At 43.5% G+C, this 19619-nt stretch overlaps 1 long non-coding RNA gene across 1 annotated transcript in view; it reads right to left on the reverse strand.

Moving 5' to 3' along the window:
* Positions 1-650: 650 nt before the first annotated feature.
* Positions 651-19619, reverse strand: part of LOC137470304 (uncharacterized) — a 35132-nt gene continuing 16163 nt past the window's right edge. Inside the window, exons 2-3 of the long non-coding RNA XR_010996993.1 lie at positions 2141-2178; positions 651-2052 (exon numbers count right to left, since the gene is read on the reverse strand). This is a non-coding gene — a long non-coding RNA (uncharacterized lncRNA). The remainder of the gene's footprint in view (positions 2053-2140; positions 2179-19619) is intronic.

Consider the following 19619-nt stretch of genomic DNA (forward strand, 5'->3'; position numbering starts at 1 on the left):
CAAAAGTGGAAAAGGAAACATTTACATATTTCCACAGAAGAGACACCTTTGTCCACAAAGACACTGGATTACTGATTCAAATAATTATATAATAAGGTCATATAATGAAATCCTTTTCTCCTTCCCAACCCTGACAATAGAGAAACACTATCTTTTTTCTTTTGGGGGTGACTACATTATAGTGCCACTCTTTTGTGTTGTAACAGTGATTTTTTCAGGAATAAACCTTGTTTTTACATGTATGTTCATAAATGCCTCAAGGCTAGTCTTCAAATCTTAATAGTCTTACTGGATACAGACATATCTACCTCTTGTACTGGAAAAAAATTGGAATAAATTTGGACGTCACTTCGTCTGTGTTGTTACAATTGGCCTCTGACAAAATTGACTTTTGACCAGGCTGGTGAGCCAGGTGGAAGAGCTGTGGTGCTGTTCAAAGACAACACAGATGTGAGAGAGCTCTGGGACTGCTCTGGTAGGTCTCAGTTGAGAATCACAACAGTCACCAATGCTTTGTTTTGCAATAAAAGGGAGCTCTTACAGCTGTGATCGGCATATATTGCTTGGATCACATCCCATTTTGATGCTTAGATGACACACTAAGGACTTTCACTGTTCTCTTTCACCTAATGTTTCTACTAACTTTTTTGCTAAGGCATCCATCAGAAAAGCATCATAAATACTTCTGGAGACAGATATTAATAGTATGGCTTTCAGGAAATGTGTGCTTGGTCAAACTGAAATGCATGAAAGAATTGTCAGTCAGATGCCCAGAAAGCAAAAATCACATTGTATGAGCTGGGTGACTTTTCCTGCAGCATGAACAATGGATTATCTTGGGAACCTAAGCAAATTCTAAGAGGAAATGTATTTACTTAACCACTGTCAAAATAATTTGTAGAAGATCAAAGTCTATTCAAGGATGACTAAAATGGACCAGTCTAATGAAGCACATGGCCAGAGAATAAATATTGCCCATTCTATGCTCCATCAAAATTCTCAGTTTCCAAATGGCCTACATTCCTTTGCACACATTGTTAGTGCTTTGGTTATTTGTACAGTCAACAAACCCATGAAATATCTGTTTGAAGCTGTGTGTCCCAGCACAGCTATTACACAAACACCTTTCAACTCACTCCCACATCAAAGTTAAATTTAAGCCTAAAATGGCCTTGGCAATGAACTAATTCCTTTAAAAAATTACTCTGCTGAGCAATGGCTTTTTTATTACTTGACAGCACATAGAGGGATTGTAGGCAAAACCCATGCTGCTGTTACAGAACCTGGAAGCTGAGAATCTCCCCAGTACAAAGAGGATGTTGACTCTCTGCAGCAAATCCAGTGAGGGCCACAATGGTGATGAAGGGGCTGGAGCATTCATCATGTGAACAGAAGCTGAGAGGTGAGACTGTTCAGCCTGGGGAAGAGAGGGCTCAGCAGGATCCTATGAACATGTTTAACTACCTGCTGGGGAGGGAGCAAAGAGCACCCAGCCAGGCTCTTCTCTGTGGCACCCAGGGACAGAACCAGAGGCATTAGGCACAGACTGAAACACAGGAAAATATGTTTAAATATAATGGAAAGGCTTCTCTTACTGTAAGGGTGGTTGAACACAGGAACAAATTGTGAAATCTGCACCCTTGGAGATACTCAAAACCCAACTGGACACAGCCCTATGTGACCTGCTGTGGGTGACCCTGACTGAGCAGAGCTTGGACACTTTGCTCGCCAGAGGTCCCTCCTGCTGGTACCACAGCATCCTTGCCCCAACTGAGGGCCAGGTAGAAAATAGAAAACATTCTTGGACTTTGCAAAATTTTATTACTTAGTTTCATTCTCGTCTTCTACATCACTCTGCTTGCATCCTAAATGTATTTCTTGCGAGTCTTTCTGACCTCTGAACTACAATTTTATGAGGCAGCTGGCTGAGTTTTGCAATGGCTGGACTGGATTATGACTGGACAAGATTATGGCTGGACTGTGTTTCCTGTGGTAAAGGGTATCCTGGTGCCAAGGATATCTCCTTTATTAAAGCAACTCTTGGTCTTCTATCTTAAAAACCAAAGGAAGATGAATAAGAATAATGCAAACCTGGCATGCTAAAATCAGCCAACACAATACTACAAATTTTGAACCTCACCTCTTAAATTCCTGAGGAAGAAACCCTTTCATTAAGGACTGGAGAAGAGAAAAAACAGAAAAAAATGTAGAGTGTTATGGTGCTTCTAATTGTACACCTATGTATATGAATATGTATATGTATATGTATATGTATATGTATATGTATGTGCCATTTACAGTTCAGTTGTGGTACTAATAGCTTGTCTCATTCTGTGTGACAAGGATAGCATACTGAAGTAGGAAATAGAAATGAATGGAATATTCATAAAGATGACAGCAAGCAGAGTAAATCCTCAGGATCCAGGCAGGGCAGGATTCTCACAAACACAAAATTGTCCCTGACAGCCCTTTGCCGGGGGTCTGTCACTGATGACAGCTCTTGGCCTGAGACACTATCATGCCTTTCCTGCACACACAGAGCATGGGAACTGGTTTGCTTGGATGGGAAAAAACAGAATTTTCATTAAATTTGGTACCTGGGCAGGCAGCCTGCTGCCTGGTGAAACCTGACATATGTGACTGCTTCAGCCTGACAGGAGGCAGAGAGAGGAAATTCAGGGTAAGGAATAACTCATACTACAAGCAGAACAAGAGTAAAAAAACAAAAAAAAAAAAAAAGAAAAAAGATCACTTAGGTGCAAACCCCTGCTAGGTGTAAGACAGATGGTTTTCCATGGCAAAGAACCAAGATTTTTTTTTTTACTGTTGGCCAGAAATTGCATGAAATCATGTTATTTATTTATTTATTTATTTACTTAGTCTTCAATTAAAAATACCATTGAACTAAATCTGACAGTGTTCAAATTCAGTTTACTCCAGCCCTACCATTTCATCCACTGATGGGTTTAATTCCTTTTTGATCTTTGCTGTACAGAATTTTTATAAGGGCTGCTGACAGTTTCACTCTGCCTCAGCTCCCAAGACTTTCCAGCAGCAAACCCACCGGGGCAGGTGTGGCAAGAGCAAGACCTGCTCCTCTTTCCCCTCCTGGAAGATGATGTCATGGTGATTGCAATGACATCACCTGTATGCTGGGAGGGAAAAGCTGTCCCACACATCTCCAGCCAGGGGGAGGGGAAGGGGAAACAAAGACTTTGTGTGAGATGTGCTGCAGAGGCTGTGCCCCTCCTCAGCACAGCCACACTATTTGCCCTGATGCAAGGCCAGGCCCTCTGTGAGCACACGGTACCTGGAGGTGGTGATTGCCTCCCTGCTACCAATGGCAGCAGATTCCCACCACAGGTTCACAGGCGGGTGGAGGCTGGAAGGGACTTCTGGGAGTCATCTGGTCCAAGAGTGGATATCCGCACTAGTGGAAAAATTATTTGGTGTTATTTCATTCTCTCCAAACTGTGCGAGGCATGCTGAGACCCTCACGTCTAGCTTTGTTTCTTACATTCTTGGGCTATAAAATCTATTAATCTCTTTCTCTTACATTTTTTCAAAGTGCTGCCACGCACATTTTGAAGTGTTGGCCTGCCATCATACTCAGCCAAGTTTCATTGAAGGTGAGGATCATCTGGGGGCAAGGTGGCGATACAAGCAAGCTGACAGCAGAGCTGTGCTTGGGGTGGAGACATGGAGTGTGAGAGGGACTGGCCTGCTCTGTGTGATGGGATCTTCCACCCACCACACCTGCAGTGCTGAGGGCTCACAGCCAGTCCAACCTCACCTGAGATACTGAGTTAAAAACACGTAACATCAACCAAACACAAGGCAGAAGGGAATAACCAACAGGAACTGAAACTCCAGGATGAGAAAACCAAGGCAGAAGATGTCATGGCCATGGGGCAAGGGACCAGCAGTGAGCAAGGCACGGCACTGCCAGGCTTGGAGAGCTCCCACCTCCCCTCCTCTCAGCCACCCACCACAGCTGAACCAGGCAGGGAAGGGGCCAGAAAGCACCTCAGGGAGCTGATGGGCTGTGACAGACATGGTCTGGGAAAAAACCCAACACATTAGGTAAGCCTTTATCTCAGGGCTGACTTTGACATACTGGCAAATGTGAAGAGTTTGTATCACATAATTCTAAAAACAAAAGTGGTGGAGTTTTTTTCATGTAAGAAAGGTCTGGTTATGTGATCCAGTTGAATTTTTATCTAAAATCCTCTCCCCCAGATTTTGTCATAACATTTTCCCAGCAAACTGCCCAAGGACTGAATAAGAATAAGCCAGAGCACTAAATCTGTTAATTCACAAGGTTTTAATTTTCTCTTTGTTAAATTTTGTGAAAGTTCTTTTACAACACCCTAAAAGTGTTATTTAAGAGAAAAAGTGATTTTAGCAGTCAGAAACAGGACACAAGGTGTCAGGGCTTATGAATCAGGTCGTGAAGGGTAAAGCAATGAAAATCCACTGACTTCCACTAAACTAAAGCCATTTTACACCACCTGAGCATCTGCTCTTTCAGCTTCAGCTCACCTCCACTGCCAAATCGCTGTTGTGATAACGTCCTGCAATGCGGGATATCCATTAATGGAAACAACAATATGATTTTTCCTCCCTTTCTGCTGTTCCAAAGATAATTACAACTAGAGAGTTTCAAGAAAGGTTGTCTTTGCTTTTGGTTTTGTACAAGGACATTATTTTGCAGTGTTGAACACAAGGTTTAATCACAGCTTGCATTACCTTAGCTGTCCTGAAACAGAAGCACCAAGGGAATGCAGCCCTTTGAGCATCACTGTGCAGGCTCACATGTGTCCTGCCCTCCTTGGCCATCGTGGGGCAGAGCCACCTCCTCCAGGGTAGATTTCAAAGGGCTCCCTGCTAACAGACCAGCTGTCCGGCCTCTCAGTCCAGCTCTCCATCCTCACACACATTTCAGGGGTTCGGATAAGAAAGGAGAGGCAGACATCACATGCTCACTGAGCAGATAAAATGACTGAAATGCTAAAAAAGAGCCATGAGCCCGCTGCCCCAACTGGAGCATGGGAACCAATAGGGCAAGATGCAGAGGGAAGGGTTTTGCACTGTTGTAGAGGAAACCATGGCCCTTCAGAAAGGCAGCACAGAGAATTTAATAATGTTTTATGAGCTCTGTCTAGAGGTCAGACCACATGAAAGTGTCCCTCTGGGGATTTACTCCATCATTCACCCTCAAGAGACTCCCAGAGCTGCAGCATGCAGGTCGTCCATCTTTGCTCATGGATGCATTTCAGCAGAAGTCTCAGTGTCTGAGTAGAGGCAGGACCCAGTTGTACCCACACCTGGCATTCCTGCACTGGTTCACAACTATTCATAAGTCTTCTTTAGGTTATGCTCTTCAGAGTTCGGTGAGAGCTGTGCATCTAATGCTTGATTGTAAATGTGCAGCCTGTGGGAGACAACCCATTATAGACTGAGAATGCCATAGGAGAAATCTTCACATCTGGGGAGTGGAAGCCTTGATCAGCTTTAGGTTTAATAAATTTTCTTTTCTAGGTAAGAAGCTTCACCTTAGGGCAGCAGAGTACATAGCAAGGACTTCAACATGGTGCAGACAAGCCTCAGAGCCTGCAGAGCAGCCACAGTGTTCCCAGCACCTTCAGTCGATGTTAACAATCTTTCCAGACCACCACCTGTGCAATAAAGCTGGGGAGAGATGAGACTCTGAGGAGTCCCACACTCTTTCCAAGTAACTCAGTCTCACACTTGAGAGACAGTGATCCTGCTGGCCAGAGAGGAGGCAGGCTGCCAGCACTGCACAGGAAAGGGGTTTGCTGATCATTCCTTGAAGCAGAAGCAATAACTTCAGTCACCAGGGCTGTCTTTCAGCAGCATAGAACTCATGCTTGTGGCTGTTAGCAAGTCAGTTACAAGTAAGCAAATTACATTATTAAAAAATCTGTGTGAGAGAACATGCCTTGAAATCACATGAAATGGCATGACTGCCCCTTTTTTCATTCTCAGACCTGCTGTGTGATGATTCCTGCCAAGGATGCCCATGTCCCTGTGGTGGCATCCCTGGAGGACCAGCAGGCTCCCCTGCCTGCCTCAGCCCTCTGCACCACCACACTGCAGGCACCTGTCCCATCAGGGAAAGATGCCCACTCTTACCAGAGGAATCCCACCCCAGTCCAGGAGCTCCCAGCTACAGCTGGGAAAGGCAAACAGGACCATGACCCCCACCCAGAGAGAGGCTGTTGGCAGCACAGTTTGAGTTGCTGATCTGGACAGCAGCTCCAGCCCTGAATCAGGTGGGGTTGAGACTGCCATCACAAAATGCTTCATTTTGCAAGCCTGGTATTTGGTCCAAAGCTCACCAAATGCAGAGGAAAAAGCTCTGCATTTCATGACATTTGGATTAGATTCCCCACCTTTAATATAAAATAATGTTCCCTTGGCTTACTTTTCTTTCCATTATTTAAAAATAAACAGCACAAATATACAGTAAAAGAGCTGTTACTTGAACATAGATAAGTCCCTCCAAATTATTATTCTCTTGCATTCCAGGACACCTGTACATATTAAGCAAAAGAATCTATTATCTACTACAAGGCAGGTGTTCTAGCTGTATTTGGAGTTAGAAATGAAAGTCTGGCTAAAAACCAATTCAGTGAGAAGTTCTTCAATTTAACACACAAATTGATTTCATTTGGCTGATCAGTTGTGATAAAAATAGAAAAATATGCTTTGAAATAATTAAAGAAACATTTAGCTGGAATAAAATGTTCACTACAAATGCCTTCTGAATTAGAATAATTTTCACTTCAGTTTTCTGAGAAGAGATTTGGAGCTGACAATGATGTGGACCAGTTTTCTAATATAGGGGTCCTTGGCTGCTGACAGACTACTGAAGTCATGTGCTCCATTTGAGAGTAACTATCTGACATTAGAATGTAGCATTTAAAGTGATGCCATCATTTTTTTAGTGCCCTTACTTGTACATTGTGTTACAATCTTTTTTAAGTGCGCAATTAAATGCTCTAAAAACTTGAAAAATATATAGGAGTAAAAATTACAGGTCTTAGTTTCTGAAGTTCCTCTTAATTTTTTCCCTTCCTGAACTGCTCAGAAACTGTAAGGATCTTGATAAATCCAGAAGTATCCTCCTCTACAAAGAGTTACATAGTGTTTTGCACTACAATAAAGAACCTGTGACATTGAGTGGTTCTTCATCTCTGTAAGAAGTAAAGCATGACTTCTTTGATCAGTACTTCTTGCTCTAAACTGAGGGGTAACTCAGGGTGGTTACTATGAGATGGAAATTAGTGGATTTTCTAAGAAAAAGACATTTAAGAAAAAATCAGAATGCTGGTATCTGGCCTATCAGGGTGAAAAGTGTGCATTGGAAATCAAAGCAAAGCAGCTTTTGTTTTTTAAGTTCGTGAACCAGGACACTTGGAGCACTATTTGACAGGCATTTGCATAATTTCCCTTGGAGAAGTTATCAGAAAATATTAATAAAAATAACTCAATATTATTTTCCAAGAATAAGCATCAGTAATTTTCTTTGGTTTTTAGTAATTTTCTTTGTTTTTACAGCCACAATGACAGCCATGTAACAGATTCTTATGTTCAAGCAGGGTGTCCTGGGCTTTGCTGATGTATATGAATGTCATTCATATAGGGTCTGTGGTTATTATTTTATTATAGTGGTCTGTGTGTTTTGTGTACATTGAAATTACATCAAGAACTCTTGTGTTTTTCAAATAGCGTGAAAATGCTGCACAAACCACTCAGACAATCCTCCAATATTTTTATTGTGTTACAATTTCCAGGGGATGCTGTTATATGGAGTAAATGTTTAAGCCGTCAATATTGCAGCAGGAGAGTGAGCAACAGAATTGGCACATGGGCTGATCATGGAACTGGGAAGGAGGGCAGAACTCCAGGGTTGTCCTCCTGCTTGTGCCACCAACCTGAAGGGTCATATTCTGACCAGCTTCCAGCAGGGATTTCCTTCCATTAACTATCTCAGGGTGGGTACAATCCTGCCTTATCACAGTAACATTTTACACACAGGTGTTAAATGGATAGGTTGAGTTCACTATACCAAGTAAGAACATTTTCTAGTTTTATTACCCAGTAAAGGCAGTCTTGAAGATCGGGAGTATTTAACATTAACAAGTGCCTTGGGAAACCCTGGGATTCCTATGCAGTGCAAGAGCAAAACATCATAGCCACTGAGAGTAAAGGTACCGTTTTTGTCACCCCACCTGTATTTTTCTAATTGTGCTCTCTATACATCTTTATAAATAGAACCATTGTGCAGTTAATGTAGTCTCTGAATGAAATGTAAGCTCATTCTAGACACCTCTACTAACAAGGAATAGGGATAACATTTGTGAATCTTCTAATGAAAGAAGAAAAGCTACAGAAAGATCCTAGAGTGCGCCAAGAAACTCTCTGCCTGTATGAATGCAAGCGCTTTAATCTGCATGACAAAGGCCCCCCTCACCTTCCGAACTGCCACCGCATGGCATTGGCCATTCATTCCATGCAGCTTCCCTGCCAGAGTGTAGAAAAAGAGGCTGGACCCATGCGAACAGTGCTGCGAGTACGTCGTGCAAAACACAGAAGATTTCATTCTCCCCAGAATATGAGCATTCACCACTACCTTCGCCCATGCAGGGCAGGACTGCTCAGTGCTTCCTTTGCGCGGCAGTCAGACCCTTCGCTAGCAGAGACTTTGCAAGCCTGGCTCTAAAACACATTGCAGAGGTTCGATTACTCATTCACTATAAAATTCTGCATGGTAATAAGATGTCCCTGACTCGCAGCTGCTGTGCTGCCGTTGACACAACAGAAATAAGAAATAAGGCAGAAGGAAAGGAAGGAATGTGAATCACCAAAATCCACAGTAAAGCAGACTGCAGTCTGAAACACGGGTTGCCTGTTGATACTGCTTTGTGTGGGGAGTACCAGTGAGACCCCACTGAGATCCTCAGGGTAGGTGATCCCACTGAGAGATCTACAGGCTGGTGCCAGCCTCCAGACACAAGTCCCTGCCCAGGAATGGCACTGGGGCCAGGCCAGAGCAGCTCCCCAGATGGACAAGCACACGAGCCCATCAGCCCCACTACCTCCCCAGACAGTGCGAGAGCTGTGGCAGGGCTCTCTGAAGCAAGTGGATTTCTTTAATCGAGTATGTGTCACTTTTGACTCACACTCACACTTCTACTCCCCAGACACACTGATTCAGCTACCCTGTCTACTCGAACCAGACTACAAAAGCTCAGGCAGTCCAGCACCAAGCTCTGCTCTGAGCTGCAGAGGGAAAGCTAAAGTAATTCCAGTCAAGACAAAGTCTGACACAGAGTAAATAAGCAGATGTTGGACTTTTTTCCTTTTACCCCTGATTTCTTACATTTAGTTCTAGCCAAATCTCTCCCAGGTTTTGGCAGGATTCTCTCTCTGATCAGACAGAGCTTCTGATAAAGACAATATGTATCTTGCTTAAAGCAGGATCCTACTAAAGACAGAACAGTTTGTTGTTGCTGGTTTTTTATTTTGATCAAGTAGCAACTGGTAGGGAAAGAAAACAACAATTTTTTAAACTTTAATTTTTTTAAAAAACTTTCCCTGCAAATCTGTGCCCAAAATTTATGTGAGATCTTGAACAAATACCCATCTACTTGCTTGCTGTTACTGATAGTTCAGTAGGTCAGGACTGCAGAAGCTTCTTATCATGGGGCACAGAGACTCTGTGCCAGATTCTGATCTCAACTGCACGTGCTGTAATTTACCTTATGTTCACATTGCACTAGAATAACTGAGATGGAAATGTGTTTCACTCTTCCCATACTTTTGCCTTTGGAGTTGAAGCAAAGGGAAGCTTTACTTTGAAACGTAGGAGCAGTGAAATGATTAACAAAAGCTAAATAGGGCAGTTTCAGGCTGAAAAATGTATGATTCATAGCAACTTGTTCAGACATATTTCTAAGTCATATACATTATGGCAATTTAATTATGTAATAGAAGGGATCATGTACTGTTGCGTGCCCACAGTTCCCACTCGTTCAAGTAAGTGCAGATGGGCTCACACTACAAGAAAGTAGCACACAAAAGAGAGAGAGAGAGGAAGAAAACACATAGCAAAAATAATACCCAAATGGCAAATTCTGTACACCACAAAGTATTCATTTGCTCAACTGTAGCAAAAGGCCGGGCAGGAGAGCAGCAGCAGCAAGCCAAGGCAATCTCAGCATAGGATTAATGCCATTAAATGGAGGGGAAATGTCACAGCATGCATAAGAAATCTGAGGACTTCAGACACGCAAGTACCGCTGGATGTGGGTGTTTTTATTATACAGCTAGATGTAGAATATCAAAGCCTTTCTAGCACATTTCTCAACCTAAATCAGAGGTTTAAAGGCTACTGAGTGTTGCCTCAGCTTCTTTAACCATTTCATAAAATCTAGCAGTGATTTCTGAATAGTGTGAGAAGGGTGCAGGTATTTTGTAGACCACTCATGCCCTCATCACTGCATCCTCCATGAGCCCAGGACACCTCCTTCTTCATTCAAGGATGTACTGACTTCAGAAAACTCCTGGGTTGTTTATGTGCTGGAAGACTTAAGTCTATGGGAACATGCCTCCTCACAGATTGGTGTCATATTGATCTCTTTTGAAAGTAGTGGTGGTAAACAGCAGCTGAACATGAGGGATGCAATGCTGGCACTCTTCACAAAGATAATTGCTGTTCACAGTGATGGGAGTTTTTTTAAGGGGAAATGGCCTCAAGTTGTGCCAGAGGAGATTTAGGTAAGATATTAGTAAAAATTTCTTCATTTAAAGGGTGATGAACCATTGGAACAGACTGTTCAGGGAAGTGGGTGAGTGACCATCCTGGAAGGGATTTAAAAGATGTATATATGTGACACTTAGGGACATGGTTTAGTGGTGGACTTGGCAGTGCTGTGTTAACGTCTGATTTAAAGTTCTTTTCCAACCTAAACCATTCTATTATAGTGAAAAACTCATTCAGTCCCATGAGGTGCCAAAAAGTGACACCCCTCTTTTGGTTTACCTTCATACCACAGAACAGCATGGGCACCATCTCCTGTAGCCATCAGTGCTGGGGGAGCTGTATGAGAACTCATGGCTGCGGATCTGCCACCATCAGCACCAGATTTGTGCAATAAGAGATAAAGCCCTGGTATGAAGAAATCTAGATGTGACACCAACATGTAATTGCTTTTATATAGAATTAATAGGATCTGGTAATGTCAAGTCTGTGCTCCTCTTACAGCTTTATGCCTGCTTTTGTCAGCTTTGGGAGAGCAGATAAGAACTGATTAGCCACAAGGTCCCCAGTGTGCACTGTGGTCCCTGGACAGAGACACCTTTATCCCACATTCCTTTTGCTGGGGCTCCATCCTGACAGGGAGGATTGCTCCCAGCAAGAGGGGAGGAGGGATGGGAATAATATAAAATAGAAATATGTTATATAACATAATAGAATTATGTTATATAAAGTGTACAATCAAAAAACAAATGAAAATCAATGCTTTGGTGGACTGTCAGACCATCTGAGTATGCCCATGCATTCTCTCAGTGCCAGCACTAGCAGAGCTGTAAATACACTGCTGCACTGGAGGAAAACCTGCCTGTTCCAAGTAAATGGCACTTGAGCTAGGAGCAACTTAATTAAAAAACACATATTAGGGCACATGGTGTGAATTGCCTCTGAGCAAACAGAGCAGACACAGCCTCCAGAAAGCCTTGTTCCCTCAGATTTGACTGCTTCCCAATGGGAGGAGCAGGTGGAATGGGAGCCTGCTTACTGGCCTGACACGTTGCTCTGGCCACCCAGATATGCAGGGGGACACAGAGGGACACAGAGAGATGCAGAACGATGTAGAGCAATCCAGAGTGATGCAGAGGGATACAGCCATAAGCAGAAGGAGGCAAGTGCGCACAGGAAACAAACACAGCATGGGCTGACCCCCAAGAGAAAAGGGACATTCTGGGCGACGTGATACCTGCAGCTGCCACAGGCCAGAACTTACACCAAGTGCATGGTGGAGGTTTAAAACCTTGGAGAGGGCAGAGAGGAACTTCTGTACAGGGGAGATGTTCACATGCAGTGCAAGAAGAAAACCTTTACTTACTAATCCATGCCCCCATTAAACAGCAGATCTGGGCTGTGGCATTTGTCTGCAAGATGTAGAGAGAAAAAACCATAAGGAAAGCCTGAAGAAAAAGGGTTAATCAATTTAAAAGAGAATAGGAAAATGTAGTAGCCTCCTGCAGGAGTGAGGTCTGGGAGGAGGCACAGCCCCCATGCTTAGCTGCACTGCCTCTGGATCACCACTCCTATGGGGGAGAGTGGCCACCGCCCAGCGCGTGGGGAAGCCAGTGGGAGCATTACCTCATCCCACGGGAATGACTCAGAGCAGCAGTATCACCTCTGCATGCCAAGTGCATCAAGTCAGTAAAATTAATTCAAAGTCTTGAGGAAACAGGTCTAGCACGTGAGAGAAAAGGAATGGACACAAACTGTAGAGAAAGGCACATCATTGAACCTGCCTGTACATCACCCGTCCACGTAGCAACACACAGAGGCGACCAGCTTCCATCAGCTGTGATGCTCTTCCTTCTCTCCAGGAAGAATGCAGCATATCCATGCTTCAGGTGTGCATCTTCTCCCTCCCTGCTGTGTGCTATTACCAGTGAACACAGGCACAAAGAAGCTCACCTGAGTTTGGAGCACAAAGGGAAGTGCTCCTAGGGACTGGTAGAGCTGGTTGCACTATGTTGAGCTAGTCCCTGAAAAATGGCAGCTTAAGAAAGAGCCCATATTGCACCAAAAATGTTCATCATCAAGTTATCAAGTTTACAGATCAGGTCATGCAGCAAGACCTTTGGGCTCTCTTTGCAGAGTCATGGACTATTAAGCTTGCTGGAGGCTTAGAAAGGGGGATAAGTCTGATCACTGCAACCATTCTGGTCTGGATGCAAACTGGAATAGTGTCTTCTTGTATGGGAAATGACTCTGTAGCCATCACATGGAAATGGGGAGCTGTTCTTTGGGAGTGATGCAAGGAATACACTTCAGCTTGCCTCACCTTCTACAGCTTCAGGTGAAAGAAGCTGTTTCAGGAGAGAGACAAAACCCAAGCCTGATCTACCTTGACTTTGTATGTCAGGACCCCACTGAGCCGAGATCCACTGTTTCTGAGCTGGGATCATCTCTGCACAGGTACCATGTGTGTGTCCTTCACCAAAGCAAGCAGAAGGGGATTTTGGTGCACTTTCTTATGGAGAAAGCAGGATTCAGGTTTTAGCACTTTGTTAACACATAATAAGGCACTGGTCAAAATAGACTTAGTGACAGGATCATTTAACACACCTTTCCTTAAAAAAATAGTTACAGGCAAAAAATACAGCTCTTCTTAGCAGTTATGGGCATCATCTTATCAATGATTTTAATACCAGAACCCTAGGATGCAGGAGGCAGATTTCTGACCTCACATTTTAGCTGTGGAATCTTCATATAATCAAGCTGTGAGGCAGAAGCCATTTGTTGGTCCATCTTTATTCACAATGTTTTCAGTGGCTCTAAGAGACATTTTTCACTTCTTTGTAACCTAGGTTTTCAAAGGTTTGCATATACTAAAGCAAAACCACAGGGTTTAATTTTCTTGATGGAATAAAACCAGTAACGTGTATATTTAATAATCACATAAAGAGTACCCATTTTATTTCAATTTGCCTTTAAACAGAATAAAAAGGCATCAACTTACTTGATATCCAAGCACTGCTGCCAGCCAGCAGTGGACTCTGTCCCCAGGGCAGGTCACCACCAATGGCATACTGCACAGCATGCTGCCAAGCCAAGGAGAATTTGCTTAAGAACAGCCCTTCTGGCACCAAAACTGCTGACTATAATATTTGACAATATTGCATCTTTTTCCCAGTCTGATTGAGAAATGGAAGGGGGATCATTCTGGTTTCTGAGGTGTAGCAGGTCATGACAAACAACCAGGAGAAATGTCCCCAGGGCTAAAAGTCAGTCCTTATTACCAGCTCAAGCTAAACCCTCATGCAGAGACTTGAGCAAGTTTCTGTGCATATGGTTGCATCTTGGAGACGATAAAACTAGCCAATCTCATGGGGGAAGAGTTACAGAATTCACTCATTCTTTTCAACAAAAAACATTGCTTGATGCAGTGAACAGGGCCAGGAACCAGACAAAAATAACTTCTGGAGAAATGCTCTGTGCTCTCTGGGCAAAAACCTATCTCACTCCAACCCTCTCCAATTTCTGCCATCAGCATCAGTAGGGCCAAAATCTGTTTTTTTTAACCAAGCACAAATAAACAAGGATTAAAAGCAGGAACAATAATGTTTACAGGACACTCTCCACTGCTTTGAGGTCTCATGGACAGGATTACACCAGTGACTTCTGGCTTTGCCCAGCCCTGGTTGTAGCGGCAGAAAGCACCTTCCTGTTAAAATGTCAGAAACCAGCTTTTCTGCTTGGGCAGCTCATTAGCAGCAGGCTCTAAAGTTCAAAAAAAAAAAAAAAAAAAAAGCAGCACAGAAGTTTAAAAAGGCTGGAAGAAGTATTAACACTGCCTTGAACCTGACATTAACCACAGGAAAGGGGAATTTCACTACTATAAAGAAGGTGTGAATTTAATTAATCATGCTGGCAACTTAATTCCCCATGTGAGTATTTCTCTTCCAATATGAACCATGTCCATTTTCAACACAGTTGATGTTTCTTAACATCAGAAGAGGTAGTTTAAACTAAGCTGAAAAGAAGTCACTCTTTAATAAGAGGATACACGAGAGATTATACGGCATAACTGCAGCAATACAGTTATAATTACAGCAGTCTGACTTCCCATGCAGATGAGTCCTGACCCTGGTAGAATTATTGATTTGTGCTGCTTCCTTTAGGAGGGGAACAAGCCCGTTGTGTCTGAATTATCCTCTCTGTACAGCCAAGAAGGAGGACAACAATTTTTGTTAAAGAAAAAGAACAGAAAATTCCTTTCTGCACCTCTCACTTCACAACTTGCAACAAAATTATGTTGTGTCAAACCACTTAATCTGTAGGACTATAATCCTCCCCAAATCCTGATTTATGGAGGAAAAGGAATACCAGAAACAGACTGCTTTTTATTTCTCATTTTTGCAGGTGGTAATAGAGTCATTTTAGATACTAAACCGTGGGAGAACGTGTTCCTCCCTTTTCCCCCTGCAGCCAAAGGTTAGAGCTGGCACTGTAGGCTGAGCCTGCTTTCATGACATCTTCCCTGACAGCTCATTTTCAATCCCTGATTCAGCCATCCCTGATCACAGGAACGTTGCATCACACCTACAAGCTCACTGGCATTTTATCAGACTCCAAAGAGCAGACTGTATTCCCATGTACCGTGCTCTGTATGGAAATAGCATAGCATTAAGTCATATGCAAATGTCTAAACACAGCCCAGCATTAACTGCCATATAAATCTATCAAACACAGGCATAATGTGGTGAAGGTGTGAAATACAGATTACTCCAATGAGGATCTAACCCCAAATGTTTGTGAAGTCCAGAAATGCCTTTGTTTGGACCAGGTGTCATTCCACATGCAGGAGACAGACCATATGACAACTTTTAATTAGTTGCATACAAAATTGACCATGATATTAATAGCACATCTTCTGAAAAAATAGTGTCATGCTCAATATTTAAAGCCTGTGGCCCCTAGTCTTTCATCAGGCTGCTGATATAAACATGAATTTATGAACTAGTTTCACTAGTCATGGATATGGACAAATGTAATGACTTGGACTGAGAGATGTTTTGTCTTGGCAAAAGAAGATCACAATTTCCCTCAAGAAACAGTTTTCACCTAAGCCATCAAAAGTAAACAGCACATGAAACCCAAAGTACTTATTAAAACACTTCCCTTGATGAAATATTTAATACATTTTTTACTTAACAACATACATACTCGTCTGCTTAAAAATTAAATGTTCTTTTCTGCACAATGAACAAAAACATGAAAAGGCAAATGGTGAAGAATCTCAGAAAGTTTTATGAATTGAAAACACCTCATTCAAGGCATTTAAGAACCTAGTTCCCACTTTCTGTAGAAGGTGGAAATGCCTGGCCAAGAAGTGCAGTCTGGCATTTCAAGATACTGTCTTTGGAGATCTTTTCTCCCTGCCCAGCCTCATACATTATTTGGGACGCAGAGGACATCCTTGGTAGGCAAGGAGCAGCAGGACAAAACCTAGGCCAGCTGTGATGCCAATGAATCCTACTTCCACAGGCATTGTACAGGTTGCCCACAGCATGGATGGAGATCTGAGCACCAAATGACCAATATGAAGCCCTGCCCTAAAGTAGAAGCCACTATTAAGGAGAGGTGAGATAGTAGGGGAAAAGCACAGGAGAATCCTGAGAAGTTCCTTTCTCTTAATTTGATCCTCTTAGGTATCTCCTGGACATGTTATTCCTCCCTTTCTTGTTTGAGGGCATTACATTCCTGAAAGGAAAGGGCTAGCTGCACCTGGGATGGTGGTGGGAAGGAGCATCAGCCCCACAGGCAGCTCTCTGTTGCACAGGAGAACACAGTGTGCACAGAGGAGCTCCGGCGTCAGGCCGGGGCACAGAGCTCTGGATGTACTTGTTTTGCACGCACAGTTGTGTCAGTGACACAAAGCAGGTCTGCAGCTTGAGCTGCCCTCCAGAGACCTCCCTCTGAGACCTCCTCCAAGTGGAGGATCCACAGCAGAGGCAGGAATGACTCTGATGTGTTTGCATTATTTTTGAACTGAAGATTAACAACAGTAAACAATAAACGAGAGTTTTGCCCTGTCATGACTACTGTGCCATGAACACTGTCCTCCTTCTTGGGGTCTCAGCCGGGATGCTCAGAGAGCAAAGGGACTAGTGTCCTTCTCCTGGGGGGCTGCCAAGGCTCACACTAAGCTGTGACCAACTACACGTACTTCAGCTCTCTCAGAAAAAGGTTTGCTTTCCACCAGCCGAATGCTATGAATCTGCAACATCCCCCCTTGAAAACTTTTATTCATCCCCAACAAGACCGAAGTGACGGTGGCCGAGGTCAAACGCCTCAGGCACACACAGGTCTCCCAGCATATTCCCTTACCCACATCCTCTCTGCTCGCAGGCCAAGCAAGTTGCATTTGCTCATCCTCGGGGGCGTGGGAGCTCGCAGCCACCTCCCTCATTGTCCAGCTTCCCGCTGGCACAGCCCTGCAGCCCCCAGCTCCCTCCCTTCCTACAGGGCTCCTTCGCTCGCAGTTCGGCTTGCCCCCCTCTCCCCAGCTTTCCCAAAGCAGCCTCCCAAAGGCAGGGGCTGGAGTTCGGCGATCCCCCTTCATCCCTCTTAGCCTGGTTATCCATTTCTGTCCAGGGGAATGATTTTTATCCAAACCAATGTTTTCTCTTTCCTGCCTCGTTTCTTTAGTTCCAGTACTGCCTCCTTTAAATCTGCATTTCCAGTTAGTGACACACAGAACCGGGCTGGGAAAGCAAATTGCAAACCATAAACGAAACAAACCCACCAAACACCAAAAAACAAAGAAAACAAAACAAAACAAAGCAAAACAAACAAACCCAAACATTTTGGGAGCTTCCCCCCCACGTTAAGAACTATGCAGAAATTGATGTGCTGTGCATAAGAGCACAGGAATCTCCTGTCGGGGTGCTGCAGCAGAGCGGGGAGAGCAGCACAGGCTCCAGCGCTGCAGCAGGCAGGCAGGCAGGCTGCTGGGGAAGCGCCTCCCTCGAGGTCTGGGCTTTCCTATGTTTTCCAAATAATCGGACATGTTGAAGGTTGAATCCCACAAACGAGTTAAGTCCAAGCCTTAAGTCCGTTGGTTGCAGTAAGAATGAGTTGAAGGGTGTTTCACCATCCCTCTGCCCCTCCCTCCCTGCAAACTGGCACACTGCTCAGGTTTTTCTCTGCAAACTGCCAAACCACTATTAAACCTTAGACTCATGCCACTGGAGAGAGGAAACTATTTATAGAATAAAAAATTGAATGAGTTTGCTGGCCTAGGTTCATATTTGGTGACTTCAACAAGTTATATAAGGGCAGATTTTAAACCACCGCCTTTGGAGAATCCTTCTCAGGCTTTTCCCAGTTTTTCTTGTTGTTTTGCTCTCCTCTGCTGATTAGAGCTGGGCATCATTCTGCAAGAATGTTTTAATTGGTACATTTTTAATGTTTTCTTTTTTTCTTTAGGTGAGAGTTCTATGGCCTGGCCTGGCCTGAGGATCTTGCTCAGAGCATTGCTGCAAGCAGTAGGATCCTGCAGCCTCCTCAAGTCAAGCAGAATTCCCCTGTAGTATACTCACAAGCCTGATAGTGTAGTGATGATCATGGATGGGATGGAAGATACTGCCTTCCTTCCCACTGTTTAGCATTTATCAAAAGTTCTTAATAAAATATATGTTGTAAAAAGCACTGCAACTTAACCTGACCTATTGTTTACAAAAGACCTGTCTTAAAAAATATTTCATGACTTGCATAACAAATGCAGGATATTATAGGTAATATATAAATTGAAACTCAGAACTGAGCTGCCAGAAGCCTAGGAATCATGAGTCCTCAGTACTTCTGAGGACATTAGTTGTCCTAAAAATTGAGATGCAGACAGCTACCTGATAAAATACTGACTTTTTCAGTAACACAAATCTTGATACGAAGATCAACCTAAAGACAAAATTTAAAATCCAAAGAAACAGAGAGACCTGCTGTCCCATTGAAAATAGCTCCTGCAGACTTCTGAGAACCCCTCACAAGATGATATCAGCCCCAGCTGCTGGCAAGAGCCAAAGTGTTTTAAGTGCTTGTGCAGCATTTCCATGAAGCAGAGCTCTAGTTTGCAAGCGGTGAGAAACAATCCACAATATAAACAGGGCAGTGTATCCCTATTGGCATGCAGTGCTGCTCTCAACTCATTAAGAAGAAGGATTACTTTTCTTATTTCAAGACACATCACAGCAATACATGACCTTTCGATTAGACAAGGGTTCTGGTGCAATCTTCAAAAGCATTGCAATGCATTTTACATCTCCCAGAGCTGACATGCATTAACTGCCGCAGAGTTTTATAGGACAGCAGCCTAGGGATGGTTTTGACATCCCTGCCTATCTCAGGTCCATGTGGCACGATAAAAGCAGTTTCTCAGGTCACATGGAAGGTGTGTCTTGTTTCCTCCAGTTAACGGGGACAGAGAAGTGCCCCCTGGGGACCGTGTTTTAGTTGTAATATTTCCTTTGTTGTAAACAACAAGTTATGGCCTAGGAAAAGACCTGCTAAAATGATCTAGAGGGTGAAATGTGCTTTTCTTGTAGCTTGGCTAGACTTGGCTTGGCTTGGCTTTGCCACCAGGCATCAGCCAGTGTACCTGAGTAAGTGTCCAGCTCCCATAGCCTTTAATGATGCTTTTGAGTTAATTGACAGAGAATTAATACTCTAAGATGCAAGAAATCTGTTAATATGATCTCCTTTTTTTGATAACTGGGGTGGTTGTAACATTTAGGAACCTTAGAGCTGTGGGTGAAAGCTGAACTTCTAAACTGAGCTGACAAATGTT

The sequence above is a fragment of the Anomalospiza imberbis genome, chromosome 3 (genome assembly GCF_031753505.1).
Source record: "Anomalospiza imberbis isolate Cuckoo-Finch-1a 21T00152 chromosome 3, ASM3175350v1, whole genome shotgun sequence".
Taxonomy (NCBI): domain Eukaryota; kingdom Metazoa; phylum Chordata; class Aves; order Passeriformes; family Viduidae; genus Anomalospiza; species Anomalospiza imberbis.